Genomic DNA, 17,839 nt, shown 5'->3' on the forward strand with positions numbered 1-17,839 from the left:
GATGTGGTTAGGTCTTATAATGGTGTCCCTTGAATAGATATGCAGACATAGTTGGCACTGGGGTTTGTTGCAAGGTTTGGTTCTTGGGTTAGTGTTTTTGTTGTGCGATGTGTGGTTGCTGGTGAGTATTGCTTCAGGTTGGGGGGCTGTCTGTAAGCGAGGACTGACCTGTCTCCCAAGGTCTGTGAGAGCCAGGGACTTAGCATTGGACATGGGTTTGTGTGGTGAAAAGGAGAGGAGAGGGGAGGAGATCCTGGATACAGGAAGATGCCGGGCAGAAGGGGTGTGTGTGGTACAAACATGCAGAGTGATGCCGGCAGTGGCAGGCCCACACAGAGGGAGGGTGGGCCCATGCTCCATGTCTTTCTGACCATTCAGCATGCACAGCTGGACCAGTTGCAGCAGCTATCTTTCCCTGTGATTTTTTGTTTGAGGCTGCAAACCAGAAAGCCAGCCAATACTTTGATAGGACTAACAGCTGGTTAGACTCTGATGCAGAGAGCTAAGCTGGCTTGTGCTGCAGTCTGTCAGGGATTGGGAAGCCAGCAGAAAGGAGGTTACAGTAATCAAAAGATGAGATTACAATGAGGAACTGGAGTTTTTCAGGAAGCACAGAAACTCTAGAGAGCAAATCACAGACTGATGTGGGGGCAGAGGAGAGGGAAGAATCAAAGACTACTCACAAGTTAATGGTCTGAATGACTGACAGGAAAGATGATGATGTTTCATCAGTAAAGGAAAATACAGGAAGCGCTTAAGAGGACAGCAGTTCCATTTTTTGTCATGTTAAGTTTAAAATGGAGGTAAGACAGAGAGAGAGAGAGAGAGAGAGGCAGGCTAAAATACAGGACTGAAATTGACTGGATGGAGACAAATCTGAATTAGAAAGGTAATTTTGTGTATCAAGGCCAAGGACAGGGTCCTGGTGGCTGAAGGAGATGCTGACAGGCTGTTAGAACAGATGGTCTCCTAAACTGAGGCCCTAATATTAAAAAGTAATATCAGACTCTATCAGGAACCCATGTCTGTTTGTCATCAATTTTGTGAACAAAACAGTAACAGACAATGTACTTAAAGATTCTTAAACCCAGACTCCAGAGCCTGCCACACTTGACTCTCCCAAGTAAAACATGTGGCTCCATCAGATGCATCAATACATTGTGTTTATCAAAGTCATTGGTGATGCTCATGCTCTAAAAAAATGCAGAGGAGAAACATATACGGCTTACAGTTCACTGCTGGGCTGGATAGGCTGCCAATAATGAAACTGTCTCTAACAGTGCATTGTGGGAGAAATCCCTTTCCAGCAGAACTTCTGCATCTGGTATCAGCACTTCTGTGGCACCATTGCCTCCACAACTAGGCAGGGTGGAAACAGCACATTATAAAACATGGCTGTATTTCAGAATAACCCATTTACCTTAAATACACATTACTGAGACCTTTCAGAGCCACTGGAAGGTCTGGCTCATGTTATGATCATCTCAATGGGCCCCACATGTAGTGCCTCCATTGCAGAAAAGGGTAGCAAGTAGCAACATAACCAAAGGGGATTTTAGGTTTCACTCAGAGCAAAGGTTCAGATTCAGATCTGGTGTAAGATGGTGTGAATTTCACTGAAGCCAATATTTTGCATACCAGAGTCAAAAAGAAGCAGCTTCTTGGGGCCTGACTGGGGCTCTTCGTATTGTTCTCTTTAGGTTCTCATACAATGCCTGCCCCATAGTATGGGAACACCTACCTGTCTATCTGAATCAAGATAATCTCTGATTCTTTATGAAATCTTGATACCTGTTGGGAAATTAATCAGGATCACTACTATGCCCATACAGATAGCTTGTGAATCAGGAAACAATCAGTTTTCCCACTGTGTCTGATAAAGGCAACATCATCTCCAAGGTTTTTTTACAGTCACCATGCTGAAAACTATTTTCCAGGACACGTCTGTGGCTAAAAACTTGACTTGCAGAAAAACCCAAACAAAAGCACTGAGGAAGAATGTTTAGCCCCATATTCAGTTCAGGAGCATTTAGAATATATTAAATCTAATGAGCTATATTTTTCTTTGGCCACTGATGCTTCAAATAAGAGAGAAACAATGTGTTTTCCATTAGTCTTAAGGTATTTCAGTTTTGAAAAAGGGATACAACACTTTTTCCTGGATTTTTATAGTGATCATCAGAAAAATGTGCAAGCCAGTGCCACAGAAATATTTGCAAAACTCAAGGCTTTTGACCTCACTCTGGAGAAGCTGTCAGCAGCTGATAATGTCAATGTAAATTATGGGAAGCATAACAGTGTTTACCAGAAACTGAAAAATGCCAAAGAGGACAATACAGCAGCCAACTGCTTAGCATGCATTTTTCATAATGCAATGGAGCATGCTGCAGGAAAACTTGATGTTGATGTAGACCATTTAATTTGAAAGATTTACTCTCACTTTCTGCTACCAGAACATAACATTTTAAAGAGATTTGTGTCTTTGTTGAGATGGAAGAGTGCAATCTATTGAGGCAGATTAACAGGTGACCAACAGATTACTGAACTGCTAGAAACCACTAACTAGCTATTTCCAGAGTTTAGGAGAGGAGGAGAGTCCCAAAATAATTTGGAAGTTCTTTGGAGATGAGGGGACTGCCAATGAGGTGAACTATATTTTCTCTTTCTGAGCCATGCTCTGAAGCTATTCACTGACGGTACTGAGGCTTTAGAAACCAAATGTTTTAGTTTAGTCATAAATGCAACAAATATGAAACTGGAGAGAAGGATGAGGGACAAGTTCTTTGGATACACATTGAATTCTAAAATCAAGAAACTTACTCAAAATGTTACTGGAAGTGTAAAAAGGACTTTATGATCTCTTATGGAAGAGTAAAAAGATATATCCATAACAGGTATGACTTCTCTGAAGACAGCTAACAAAGCAATGTCCAAGTTAGCTCTTGAAAAATCCCATCAGCTTTGAAGAATTTTCTGAAGCTGTTCATGCTTGCAGCATGGAAGAAGTGGAGATGGATGAGCTCTATGAAGAATTTGGCATTGTAGAAAGTCAAATCTTCTCCTGAGTTAAAGGGTTGCCCAATTAGTGAGGAGAAGTACCTAAACATTTTCACCAAAGCACAGGGCAACTTCAAGAACTTGAAGAAAATCAGTTCTTACATAGTTTCAATACCATGAAGCAATGCTAACACAGAGAGGGTTTCTCTCTGATGACTACCACTTGGAGAAATAAAAGGAATAGTCTGGATATAGAGAGCTTGAAAGCAAAGTTCCAGATGTGTCAATTTGACAAGGGAATGCAAGGATATATACGCTGAGTTCCTCACTAATAGAAAGCTTTTGAAGGAGGCCCAGGAGGGGTAAAAGTACACAGAGATAAAGGGTTACGGTACTCTGTGAATTAGGCACCCCACACAATCTGCTTCTTGCTAGCAAGTCTAATTGTATTTATATTGTCGCATTGTTCTCTAAACACAAGTGCCTGCTATTTCCCCACCCTGCCAGTGCTGGCTTTTTTCTTTCACTGCTGGCTTCTGTGCTTAGCCTGTGCTGATGGAGCTATGTTGGTCAGTTCACAGGAGTGTGTGGACATCAGACATCAATGACCAGCTATATGCTTCTGCCCTCAGTGGGTCAGCTTGTTCCTGGCTCTTATATGTGGCAGGGAAAGAACAGAAGGAAGGTCTCACTTCCTTGGGTCCTCCCCACTGGGATCAGAGACAGTCCCAGTGTAATCCACCAGTTAAAACTGTGTGGATGATAAGGAGTTTGATTGCTCAGTATTATGGTCCTTCCTTCTATTCATAGAGACTACTGAGTGTGTGCAGTTTCTGGAGCTCAGTGGCACTAAGGATTCAACAGAGGTGCAAAGCATACCCTGAGCTGCTATCAACAAAGAGAGAGAGACTATCAAAGATATAGTATGACTGAACTATTTTTTCATAAAAACAATTCCGAGTCTTCATGGACTGTATAAGCAGCCACAGAGGAGTTGTTTGCATTGGCTTCACACCTCCTGAGAAGGCCTGCTCAGAAGTCAAGATTTGTGTGATGTTTTGATGCCCTTCTTGCCCAATGTGAAAGCACAGAATTTCATTATTGTATTCCAACATGCCATGTAGAAAATGAGCTGCTGTAGGATTGCCTGACAGAGTCTGTTCATGAATAGTTTCACTTAGGGAAAGTTATTTGAAGTAAAAAATGGGGGGATAGATATCTACCAGGAAATAATATTATTAGGGAGTATGCATTGTCCAGATTGAACCACCATGCCTGTGCCATTGCCAGGGTTACACCTACATTCAGTGGAGCTCAGTGGCTGCTCTCTCTTTAATGTACCAATGAGAAGCAGAAAGGAGTGTGCACATGGACCTGTCCACCCTGCACACTGGGTCAGAGATGCTATGGTTCACACACTCCCTTGGGAACTGGGGAGCTCCACCGGGCGTGACCCTATACCAATTCCTACTCAAAGCAATGTCTAATGATGCACACTAGACTTCATTGTTCTGGACCCCTTTGTTTGAAGGGAATGACACAAATCTAAAATGTGTTCATGTGACCAATATTAATTGGTGGGTTTTAAAATAAAAATCGGTGTTTATATTCACATACAAAGAGTGTGTGTGAGCATGCCCGCCCTCCCTCTCTTCCTCCCACCCCCCCCCCCCCCCCCGAATGCTGCAGGCAGAAATCTAACATTGCTGAATCAGAAGAGTATCTGATTCCCAACAGATATCAATCAACTGCTGAAAAGGCAAGTTGTTAGAGGAAAAAAACCGATAAACAGAAAATCCATTATGAAACTATGATTCTACATTTTGACTTCTGTCTTTCTCATATTGTCATCATGCTGTGGGTATATAATGATTTTAAAAAATGAGTTTTTCTTGCTTACAACAGTCATTTCAAAGAAGCACAGTATGAGCACAAAAGTATGTTCCAAGGAATGCTATACTAGAAAGGTTTAAGGAACTTCAAATATATTAAATGAAGGCTAATTGATAGTCTTAGAGGCATTTTCCAAGTGAAATTCGTTCAGAAGTCTTCTCTTGTATTGAGGTATTTAGTTTGTTATGCTTAATTTATTGGGAATATTTTGAGGCAAAGAGATTCCTAAGAAGGGAGAAAATGTCACACAACTCCATTATTTTTATGTGTTAACAGACTAACCACAAGCCTCTATAGACCTGTACATTTTGTATCATCTCTAGTAAGAATCTTGGAAACTATGCCAAGAGATGTGGTGTGCAGGAAAGAGGGAGGCAACTGAAAAAACACAATTTGATTAAGGATAGTCAGCATGGATTGAGGCCGAGGAGGTCATGCATAAGTAACCAGCTGGGGTTCTTTGAAGACATAATGGCTATGACAAATATGGAAAATTCAGGAAAACTAGTTTACTCACATTTTCAAAAGACATTTAACAAACGTCAACATCAAAGCAAAAGTGACTAAGATAAAGAATCAAATGGAATAATAGGCAATAGTGCTGAAAAGAAAACTGGCTTCGAAGGAGTTATGGGTGAATCTTCTAAGGTTCAGAAGTTTTGGTTAAGCCTTGAATATTGAACTACTTATCTGATGATTATCCAAACTTTTGGTATTAAATACATTTTGGAGGGAAAACACACTTTGAAGATATAAGTCACTCACTTCCTTGAAGATAGTTGATGTGGAGATTGAGATCAGTGAGTATTCCTGCTTGCTCTTCTCCTGCAGAAGCGGTTGCCTCGGTTGCCTCTACAATGGGGTGAATTTCTTTGGCAAATAGTAGTTTATTTGCCAAAAATACATTTTTCAGTTTCACAGAACTGTTATTGAATTCAGGTCACACTAAGTGAATAGTTTTAGCCAAAGAAAACAATTTCATAAAAATTAAAATTGAAATATTACATCTTTTTGTTTTTGAAACCATGTTTGATTAGAAGTGGAGGTGGGTTTATTTAAAAGGGAAAAAAAAGAAGTAAAAACGACCCCATCAGAAACGTTAGAAATGTAGTGAAACAAAATGAAAAACTGGGAAAAATTGTTTTGGGATTGAACAGAATATTTTGGTTTGATCCAAAATGGCTATTTTCTTTCAGATTTTTGTTTTAGCCACTGAAGCAAAATAATCAGTTATTCGCTCAGCTCTAGTTGCACCCCACTGGCACCTGGAGGGTGAAGAAATAACTGACCACTGTTTCCATCACCCCTTAAGACTTGCTTGTGAAAGATTAGTGTAAATCTAAAAGAGTTTTGCTTGTGTAAAAAAACCCCAAACAGCAAACCAGACAGAGTTTCTTGTGGTTTTGTTACCAAGGTTTCATATTGTTCTACTCCACAATTCCTGGTAAGGATTGGTACCACATACTGGCATTGCTAACCTCTCTGTGGGGGTGATCACTGATGAAGATGTTGTGTAGATGACGTATTCCTTCTGTCGCTGTTTGTGTGGGAGTAGTTGACCCACTAAAAACATTAAGGTCTCCATTTTATCAGTTACAATGCCTTGTGGCCTTCTTTATCTGGGGTAGTGTTATCAACAAGGAGATTATCCCAGGAGAAAGGTTAATATAAACTTTGCTTTTGCCATTGTTTCCAGTTTTGCATCAGCTAGGAAGAAAGGTTTTGATTTGTGTGACTAACTAAAGTCTGAGTTTCCCATCATTTTCTTCATTTGTCAGCTTGTTGATAAGTGGCCATTCTGCCAAAATTTATAGTTTTTAATGATCATTTGCATATAGCTACCCAGATAATGATGATTTGGTGGTGGACACTCTGTAAATTAATTATGTAAAATAGTAAGCTAAGACAAAATTTCAGCATTTAGTTGTTTCATGCCAGAGATAAACAGGTTCAAGGCAAGTTTGGTTTTGTACTATTCAGATTTGGATCTGGTTCTGAACTTCTCAAATGTTCAGTGACATTTGGATACAAAAGTTTAGTCTTTGATCACTAATAATTTCAAGACAGGAAAGATGTTCCATTAGGTTGGCAGGCCACAATGTAGATTCTACTAATATCCACAGGCCTACTGACAATCATTGGGTGGGGAAAGGTGGAGCAGGCAATAAATCCACACTCCCTCTCCCTCCACACTCTCTCCAACCGGCTAACCTCATTTGTCTTCTACCTCCAGAAGGTACTGACCCTTCCTTGTATTCCTTCCCACTGCACCCCAAATATAGGGGAAGAGTTTGATAAATTCATACATGGCAGAAAGAAATCAACTTAGCCGATTACACTTGTGCCTGTGGTTGAAAACATCAAATCCGATCCAAATAGAACAGTGGGGAGAACACATACACTTCCCATTATCCCCAACTTGTCTCAACTCTCCTGACTGGTAAATTTCTCATCTCCCACGTGATATTCACCCATTTCTAGTATTCCCTATCTATGACTCCCCAGAGATTAGTGCCCCCCAAATATAAGGCTCTCACCATTACACAAAAGAGGAAGATCTCACCTCATTCAATCCAACCTGCCTACAAAAGAGATTGGAACAGAGCTGGATCATATTTTTCAGCAGAAACCTTTTTGGCAAAAAATGCAGATTTGGCAGCTCCCAAAGTTTTTGCCAATTTGTGTCAGTTTAGTCAAATTTTTCTTTTTGAAAAAGAAATATTAAACAAAAAATCTAAATGTTTCATTTTGACATTTTTGAAATTAAGTATTTTGATTGTTTTGGTTTGAAATTACTGTTTCAAAATTGAACATGTTTGAAATGGTAGATAACAGAAAACATTAATTTTTTTAAAAAAAATTGCATTTGACCTGAAACAAAATTTCACAACTCTTTGTTTAACTGAACACTACAAAATTGAACATTTTTGGTCCAATTCAAAAAACATTTGTTTTTTATTTTTCAAAATTGTCAAAGAACTAAAACATTTGCTATTTGCCCAGCTGTAGGTTGGAAAGTTGGGTCCAACCTAAGCAAATGTGTAGGAAAGACCCACTGCTTATTTCACACTAATTCCATGAGGCTCACTCCTACAGCAAAACATATTGGAAGAGGGGGTGTACATGCATGGAGTAGGAGAAATGATATTCACTCCTACCCTATCCACTTCAAGAAACAACACAGCAAAACCAATTGTATTATTTTCTTCTTACGCTCCAAATGTTTGCAGACACGTCCCCAGCCTTGGTTCTGGCTGTGTTACGGCTAACACCGTTGCTAGAGGAGGCAGATAAGATGCTCTTTAAAAGGTTCACCTCCTAGATCAGTGGTGTCCAACTGCATAAGGGTTGGTTGAGTATGTTATTTCAAAAGAGTCAGGCTCCCACAACTGATATTGTAAGTCTTTCCCTAAGTTCAGGCAGAACCTACTATGCTCCTGTTCTGCTCTCCTGGGACACCTAGAACTCAGCTGGGGAGTAGGCAGTGGAGCAACCAGAGGTATTCTCTCCTTCCACCTCAGACTGATTCAATGGGGAAGGGCCAGCAACAAATCAGAGTGCTCCCAGCTCCTCCCAGAACTGAAGCAGTGGGAATTCACTAGAGAGGGCACTACCTCCCCATTTCCTGTAATAACTGTCCTGATTGAAACAGTTTAGAAATCAGAGGGCATGGTTCAGGGAGCACACTGCCAATTCATAATCAAGTACAGATTTTCTTTTTAATACACTTGCTCTAAAATTCTGTGGTTTAGAGCCCTGATATCCCCAAGTAGCTCTTGGGCACTGTCCTAGTGGCAGAGTCCTAGCTGGAGATAGAGGTGCGCTGGGCCAGAGGTATGGTGAATAGATGGCCTCTGGACTCATCACTTACTGAGCTGCTACTGCGGATACAATACCATCATCACTGTGTGATGGAGGAAACAGTAACCCACTTTGATTTTCCATGTTGAGAACAATGGTTTCCATTACCTAAATGCTGAAAATAATTTTGAAGATCAATGAACAATAATAATATTCTTATATTCTACATATAATACTTATCAGTATATCTCAAAGTGCTTCAAAAAGGAGGGCAGAGAAGCCAGTGGCAGAACCAGGTCTCCCAAGTCAGCCCAGTGCTCTATCCACTAGGCAACTCTGCCTCCCCTCAAGCTCAATTTTACAAATAAAACCTTAAAGGAATTAGCTGAAGAAATCTCAGAGCCATTGGCAATAATATTTGCAAACTCATCGATGATAGGAGAGGTTCTGGAAGACTGGAGAAGGGCTAATGTGGTGTCCGTCTTTTTAAAAAGCGCGGGGTGGGGGGGCAGGGGAGGTTTGTGAGGAGGAGCTCGGGAACTATAGGCCTGTCAGTCTGACTTCAATACCTGGGAAGCTACTAGAATAATGTATAAAACATTAAATTTGCAAATACCTGGAGGATGAAGGAGTAATCACTAGCAGCCAGCATGGATTTACTAAGAACAAATCATGCCAAACCAGCTTGATTTCCTTCAACAGTGTAACTGGTTTGCTGGATAGGGGGAAATGTGGTGGACATAATATATCTGGACTTCATCAAGGCTTTTGGCACAGTCCCACAAGACATTCTGATAAGTAAGCTGGAAAAATGTAGACTCAGTGAAACCAGAATTAAGTGGATGGATACATAATTGGTTAGACAACTGCAAACAAAAAGTAGCTATTAATGGAATGATGTCAGATTGGAGGGAGGTCTCAAGTGGTGTTCCACAGGGATCTGTTCTGGGTCCAGACATCTTTATTAATGACCTGGATGTAGGAAGAGAAGGCATACTGATCAAGTTTGCAGGTGACACAATGACACATTTGCAGATGTGGGGAGTGGGGGGTTGCCAACACTTTGGAGGATAAAGCTAAGATTCAGAAGGATCTAGATAAACTGGAGAGCTGAGCTAGAAACAACAAAATGAAACTCAACAAAGACAAAAGTAAGGTACTACCCATGAAGAAAAAAACAAATGCACAATGGTGGATAATTGGCTTAGCAGCACAGCGAAGAAGGATCTGGGAGTTGTGGTGAATCACAATATCAACATGAGTCAGCAATGCAATGCTGTTGCAATTCCCCGCTGTTGCAATTCCCCGCCAAAAAAACAACCCCAAACAAAACAAAAACAAAACATCCATAACGCAAATGTAATTTTAGGTTGCAGTAACACAGGCGTACCGTGCAACTCATAGGAGGTGATAGTACTGCTCTACTCAGTTCTGGTTAGGCCTCAGTTGGAGTACTGTGTCCAATTTTGGTAACCAATCCATAGAAAAGATGTAGAGAAACTGGAAAGCATCCAGAGGTGAGCAACAAATATGATAAAAGGGATAGAATGCAAGCGATATGAGCAAAGGCTGAAGGAACTGGGTCTCTTTAGTTTGGATAAGAAGAGATTAAGGGGGGATATGATAGCCATCTTCAGATACTTGAAAGGCTGCCACAAAAAAAAAATGGAGAAAAGTTGTTCTCTTTTGCCACAGGGGGCAGGACAAGAGGCAATGAGTTCAAACTACAGCATAGCAGATTTAGATTAAATCTCAGGAAAAAAACTTCCTAACTGTAAGAACAGTAGGACAATAGAACAGACTGCCTAGGGAGGCTATGGAAGCTCCTTCGGTAAAGACAGGTTTCAGAGTAACAGCCGTGTTAGTCTGTATTCGCAAAAAGAAAAGGAGTACTTGTGGCACCTTAGAGACTAACCAGTTTATTTGAGCATGAGCTTTCGTGAGCTACAGCTCACTTCATCAGATGCATACCGTGGAAACTGCAGCAGACTTTATATATACACAGAGAATATGAAACAATACCTCCTCCCACCCAACTGTCCTGCTGGTAATAGCTTATCTAAAGTAATCATCAGGTTAGGCCATTTCCAGCACAAATCCAGGTTTTCTCACCCTCCACCCCCCCACACAAATTCACTCTCCTGCTGGTGATAGCCCATCCAAAGTGACAACTCTTTATACAATGTGCATGATAATGAAGTTAGGCCATTTCCTGCACAAATCCAGGTTCTCTCACTCCCTCACCCCCCTCCAGGTTCCTCCCCCACTCTGAACTCTAGGGTACAGATGTGGGGACCTGCATGAAAAACCTCCTAAGCTTATCTTTACCAGCTTAGGTCAAAAACTTCCCCAAGGTACAAAATATTCCCCCCGTTGTCCTTGGACTGGCCGCTACCACCACCAAACTAATACTAGTTACTGGGGAAGAGCTGTTTGGACGCGTCTTTCCCCCCAAAATACTTCCCAAAACCCTGCACCCCACTTCCTGGACAAGGTTTGGTAAAAAGCCTCACCAATTTGCCTAGCTGACTACAGACCCAGACCCTTGGATCTTAAGAACAATGCACAATCCTCCCAACACTTGCACCCCCCCTTTCCTGGAAAATGTTGGATAAAAAGCCTCAGCAATTTGCATAGGTGACCACAGACCCAAACCCTTGGATCTGAGAACAATGAAAAAGCATTCAGTTTTTTACAAGAAGACTTTTAATAAAAAATAGAAGTAAATAGAAATGAAGAAATCCCCCCTGTAAAATCAGGATGGTAGATATCTTACAGGGTAATTAGATTCAAAAACATAGAGAACCCCTCTAGGCAAAACCTTAAGTTACAAAAAAGATACACAGACAGAAATAGTTATTCTATTCAGCACAATTCTTTTCTCAGCCATTTAAAGAAATCATAATCTAACACATACCTAGCTAGATTACTTACTAAAAGTTCTAAGACTCCATTCCTGGTCTATCCCTGGCAAAGACCAGCATACAGACAGACACAGACCCTTTGTTTCTCTCCCTCCTCCCAGCTTTTGAAAGTATCTTGTATCCTCATTGGTCATTTTGGTCAGGTGCCAGCGAGGTTACCTTTAGCTTCTTAACCCTTTACAGGTGAGAGGAGCTTTCCCCTGGCCAGGAGGGATTTCAAAGGGGTTTACCCTTCCCTTTATATTTATGACACGCCCCCCAAATCTCAGCTAGGGTGAAACATTGGCTGGGATTTCTTCCTGGAGCTCTAGGAAAAACAGAGTTAATAAGACACATGCATCTCTAAATATACTACCAAGTACATAAAGACTAACAATATTTTCCACATCTCAAGGACGATTTTAACCAGTTGATTCTGGGAAACTTTCATGGGAGAGTGCATCAGCCACTTTGTTAGAAGCTCCTGAGATGTGTTGGATGTCGAAATCAAAATCTTGGAGAGCTAAACTCCACCGAAGAAGTTTTTTGTTAGTTTCTTTGACGGTGTGAAGCCACTTCAGTGCAGCATGGTCGGTTTGCAGGTGGAAATGCCGTCCCCAAACATATGGGCGTAGCTTTTCCAGAGCGTAGACAATGGCGTAACATTCTTTTTCAGTGACTGACCAGTGGCTTTCCCTCTCAGACAGTTTTTTGCTGAGAAACACTACAGGGTGGAATTCTTGATCAGGTCCTTTCTGCATTAAAACTGCTCCCACACCAAGCTCGGATGAATCTGTGGTTACTAGGAACGGTTTGTCAAAGTCTGGGGCCCTTAGTACAGGGTCAGACATGAGTGTCGCTTTAAGCTTGTTAAAGGCCTTCTGACACTTTCCGGTCCACTGAACAGCATTTGGCTGTTTCTTTTTGGTTAGGTCTGTCAGTGGGGCAGCGATTTGGCTGTAGTGCGGTACAAATCGTCTGTAATAACCGGCCAAGCCAAAGAAGGATTGAACCTGTTTCTTTGACTTTGGGACAGGCCACTTTTGGATAGCATCCACTTTGGCCTGTAGGGGGCTGATAGTTCCTTGACCCACCTGGTGTCCAAGGTAAGTCACTCTGTTTAGGCCTATTTGACACTTCTTAGCCTTAACAGTTAGTCCTGCCTCCCTTATGCGCTCAAGGACTTTGTGTAGATGTTCCAGGTGGTCTGCCCAGGAATCCGAAAATATGGCCACATCGTCAAGGTAGGTGACTGCATATTCTCCTAATCCCGCTAGGAGACCATCTACAAGTCTTTGGAAAGTGGCGGGTGCATTTCGCAGCCCGAAAGGGAGTACATTAAATTCATACAGCCCGAGATGTGTGATGAAGGCTGACTTTTCCTTGGCAGATTCATCTAGCGGTACCTGCCAGTACCCCTTGGTTAAGTCCAAGGTAGAGATGAACTGGGCCCGTCCCAGTTTCTCTAATAGTTCATCTGTGCGGGGCATTGGATAGTGGTCTGGGCGAGTTACAGCATTTAGCTTACGGTAGTCCACGCAAAAACGTATTTCCCCATCTGATTTGGGAACTAGAACCACTGGAGATGCCCATGCACTTTCAGAGGGGCAGATTACACCCATCTGTAACATATCCTGGATCTCCCGTTCTATAGCAGTTTTAGCTTGAGGAGACACCCGGTAAGGTTGGACCCTAATTGGGTGAGCATTACCTGTGTCAATGGAGTGGTATGCCCGTTCAGTCAGTCCTGGGGTGGCTGAGAACGTTGGCGCGTAGCTAGTGCACAGCTCCTGGATCTGCTGTCGCTGCATACGCCCAAGGGTCATGGAGAGGTTCACCTCTTCCACACCACCAGCACATTTCCCTTCGTAGTAGACACCTTCAGGCCACTCAGCATCATCTTCTCCCTGGGCTGTAAACTGACAAACCTTTAATTCTCTGGAATAAAAGGGCTTTAGAGAATTAATATGGTACACCTTAGGCTTTCGGTTGGAGATGGGGAATGCTATGAGATAATTAACAGCTCCCAGGCGCTCCTGGACCATGAATGGCCCTTCCCACGATGCTTCCATTTTATGGGCCTGGAGCGCCCTTAAGACCATGACCTGGTCTCCTACTTTGAAGGAACGCTCTCTGGCATGTTTATCATACCAGGCTTTTTGCTCTTTTTGAGCATCCTGTAAGTTTTCTCTAGCAAGGGCTAAAGAGGTTCGGAGGGTGTTTTGTAGGTTGGTTACAAAGTCCAGAATGTTAGTTCCTGGAGAAGGTGTAAATCCCTCCCATTGCTGCTTCACCAACTGCAATGGCCCCTTAACCTCATGGCCATATACAAGTTCAAATGGGGAAAACCCTAAACTGGGGTGTGGTACAGCTCTGTAGGCAAAGAGCAACTGCTGCAACACTAGGTCCCAATCATTGGAGTGCTCATTTATGAATTTACGTATCATGGCCCCCAAAGTTCCATTAAACTTCTCCACCATGCCATTTGTTTGATGGTGGTAAGGAGTGGCAACCAAGTGATTTACCCCATGAGCTTCCCAAAGGTTTTTCATAGTTCCTGCCAGGAAATTAGTCCCTGCATCTGTGAGGATGTCGGAGGGCCAACCTACCCTGGCAAAAATGTCTGCTAGTGCCTGGCACACACTTTTAGCCCTGGTGTTGCTTAGAGCTACTGCTTCCGGCCATCGGGTGGCAAAATCCATGAAAGTCAGTATGTACTGCTTTCCTCTGGGTGTCTTTTTCGGAAAAGGACTCTGAATATCCACAGTTACTCGTTGAAATGGAACTTCAATGATGGGGAGTGGCTGGAGAGGGGCTTTGACCTGGTCTTGGGGTTTTCCCACTCTTTGGCACACCTCACAAGACTGGACATAGGTAGAAACATCCTTGCCCATTCCCTCCCAGTGGAATGATCCTGTGTGTGTATGGGGGTGGGTTTTTGGAGGGGGGTGAGGGAGTGAGAGAACCTGCATTTGTGCAGGAAATGGCCTAACTTCATTATCATGCACATTGTGTAAAGAGTTGTCACTTTGGATGGGCTATCACCAGCAGGAGAGTGAATTTGTGTGGGGGGGTGGAGGGTGAGAAAACCTGGATTTGTGCTGGAAATGGCCTAACCTGATGATTACTTTAGATAAGCTATTACCAGCAGGACAGTGGGGTGGGAGGAGGTATTGTTTCATATTCTCTGTGTATATATAAAGTCTGCTGCAGTTTCCACGGTATGCATCTGATGAAGTGAGCTGTAGCTCACGAAAGCTCATGCTCAAATAAATTGGTTAGTCTCTAAGGTGCCACAAGTACTCCTTTCCTTCGGTTAAGGTTTTCAAAAGGAGGCTGAATAGCCATCTGTCTTGGATGGTTTAAACACAACAGATCTTGCATCTTGGCAGGGCATTAGACTAGATGACCCTTGTAATTCCATCTAACCCTATTGTTTTATGATTCTTGTACAACAGAGCCAGGAATGTCAACTGTTAAGAACCTTAGCAGTAACACTGTAATAATAAGACACCAAACAAGTTGTAAACCTGCCTTCCTCCCTGCCAAGATGCAAGGGGACTTAATTTTAATTCTATTTAAAAGTACACTGTTATAAATGGTGTGTACAAGACAGAAATATGGGGGAATCTTTCATGATTGAGGGAACCTCCATTGTACTCTAGAGGTATAGGCTAGTGAATTATCATTTTATTGATATTCTGCAGAAACCCACAAAATGCAAAATTACAGAACTGTTAAACTTTTTTTTTTGACAATTAGTGCTCTTGAGCACTCTAAACTGTTAGATCACATCCACAGTGGTCCTTTTCCATGAAATTTTAGTAACAAAGCAGTTGGTTTAATGCTAATACTTTGATATGCCATTATCTTTGAGTCATTGTGTGCTCCTTGAGCTCTTGTTTCTAGAGGGCAAACCTGTTCTACTATATAATATTTAAAGGGCATGTTTTCTAATAGGAAGGATGTTGTCTCATTCACACCTACAGAAGCCAGTCAGAAGACCTGTTTCCCCTGTATCCCAGTTCAAATATATGTAACAATAAAATCCAAATAAAACAAACAGTTATTTTCTGCATATTTCTATGTATTACATTGATGATGAACAAAACAATAAGGGTTTTAAAATGTTTAGACTACAAGCTTTTTCTTTCCTTGTACACTAAAAGGCACTGACTACAAAGTATCTGCTTGTTAGACAGTATTGCTGATTGTAAGTTCCCTTGCAGAACAAAACAAATCTTTATCAAGCATGATGAAAGACATGCAGGTCAGAGTAATGACTAGATGTATCATCATCTTTTCTTTTAGGAGCTTCCTGTTTTTCTTTGGGTCGGTCTGCTTTATCTAAAGCATCCTGTAGCTTTTTCTTTTTTCCACTTTGAAATTCCACTCTTTCCTCCATAGCACCCCATTCTCTCGTCTACAGCACTCCATTTTATAGTACAAGTGCTCTATAGCTGAAAAAAGAAAGGTTGTTTAGCCACTAAACCATTTTACCTAGGGCAATATCCTGAAGTCAGTTTAATTGAAGGTAAAGGGAAAGTAAGCCTAGCAAGCCATATAATTGGCTACATACTGCCCCAACCTATTTTGAGAAAGGTCAGATGAGGCCAACTGAGGGATTTAATGCCCTGTGAGACTTGCAGGAGAGGGGAAGGGAGAAGGAATGGCTCAGAGAATTACAATTAGGTTGTACATAGGGACCCAGTGCTTGCTGGGAGTGGACTTAAGGAGACTAGTGAGTGTGAGTGTAGACATGTTTTTATTAATATTTTGATCTAGTAAATGACAAGTACTCAAGTTAGAAAAAGCATAACAATGAAAATCAGAATACATTACTTAGCTAAGTCATCAAATTGCTTGAATAATTTGTGTTTGTCTCTTAAGCAACCAAGAGTGATGTCCTTTCTTTTTTGAAAGTATATAAAAGAAGAAACCAGAGTGATTTCAACAAATACTTTACTGTTACTATAAAAAAAATTAAATTACTGATTTAATTTGGGTTGCATATAGAATCTGGGCGAGATCCAGATCTGTTGTTATGTAGACCTGGAATAACTCCATTTTAATAGGGTTACTCTGGATATACACTCAAACAGATCTGAACTTCACTCTCTGTGATTGAAAAGCTGTTTCATATATTAACTTGTGTTTGTTTCCAACTTGCTGTGTTGGTAAAGCAGCTTAAACAGTAAAAAATAGTAAATAGTAATAGTAAATAGTAAAAAATAACCACTTTTTATTTCAACCTCCAACACACTTTATTTGTTGTCAAGATCACAAGTACATTTCAATCAGCAAGAGACACCAAATGTAAACCCATTAAAAGCATTGCACATAATTGTCATTCCACACAGTTCTTCTTTGCCTAAACAGTGTAAATTTTTGTTTTCCGATCTAGTCTAAACCAGATGAAAGGAAAGAAATTGTAAAACACGATTTCCCATATGAATTATCACATTTCCTATGATTAAATTTTGGCTGACAATTTTAGCTATTAAGTTATCTGTTTCTTTTGACAAGTACAATTACAGTTGGCATGTGCATCCAAATTGTATTTCACTTTTCTAAAGAAGCAGCTCATTATATGACGGGTAAAGTCTCTAGCAAAAGGAAGGTACAGAAGAAATACTGTATACATTTTGACTGGTATCTTTCAGTAAAAATGTAGAACAAATGTAAATCACAGTTATAAAAAGTAAAAAATAAAAATAAAAAAGGTAGAAAGAACACTATTGAAAAACAGGGGACAGTTTATGGAAGTAGCTGAATTGAGTAGATTGAAGAAGAGAGAACCTCTCCCCTCAAGATGCGGAGTTGCTCCACAGTTAATCCTGCAGCCCTGAGGCTGCAGGAATGATGGATGATCCACATAGTAGCCAGCCCTCTAACCCTATCCTCTACTTTTTATCTAGCCCACATATAACCTGCCTGCTCCTGAACCAATGTACTGACACATAGGAAAACTCTGTTGAGCTGAACTCCATGGGTACGTTGGGGAAAGTATCATATTCAGTGTTTCAGTTTATTGGAGTGGCTGTGGAGGCTCTATAGTTAAAGGTTGAAACTGGCTGATTTCCATAAACATAATGTACATACACTGACCCCATGAATTATCTACATATATACTAATCTTGAAACTGCATTGCAATGATTTATGCAGGCACCACCTCCACCAGTAGATGTTTCTGAAATTTTAGTGATACGTTGTTGTCTTGAATGTTATTCTGTTGTTGATCTGG

The sequence above is a fragment of the Eretmochelys imbricata genome, chromosome 4 (genome assembly GCF_965152235.1).
Source record: "Eretmochelys imbricata isolate rEreImb1 chromosome 4, rEreImb1.hap1, whole genome shotgun sequence".
Taxonomy (NCBI): Eukaryota; Metazoa; Chordata; order Testudines; family Cheloniidae; genus Eretmochelys; species Eretmochelys imbricata.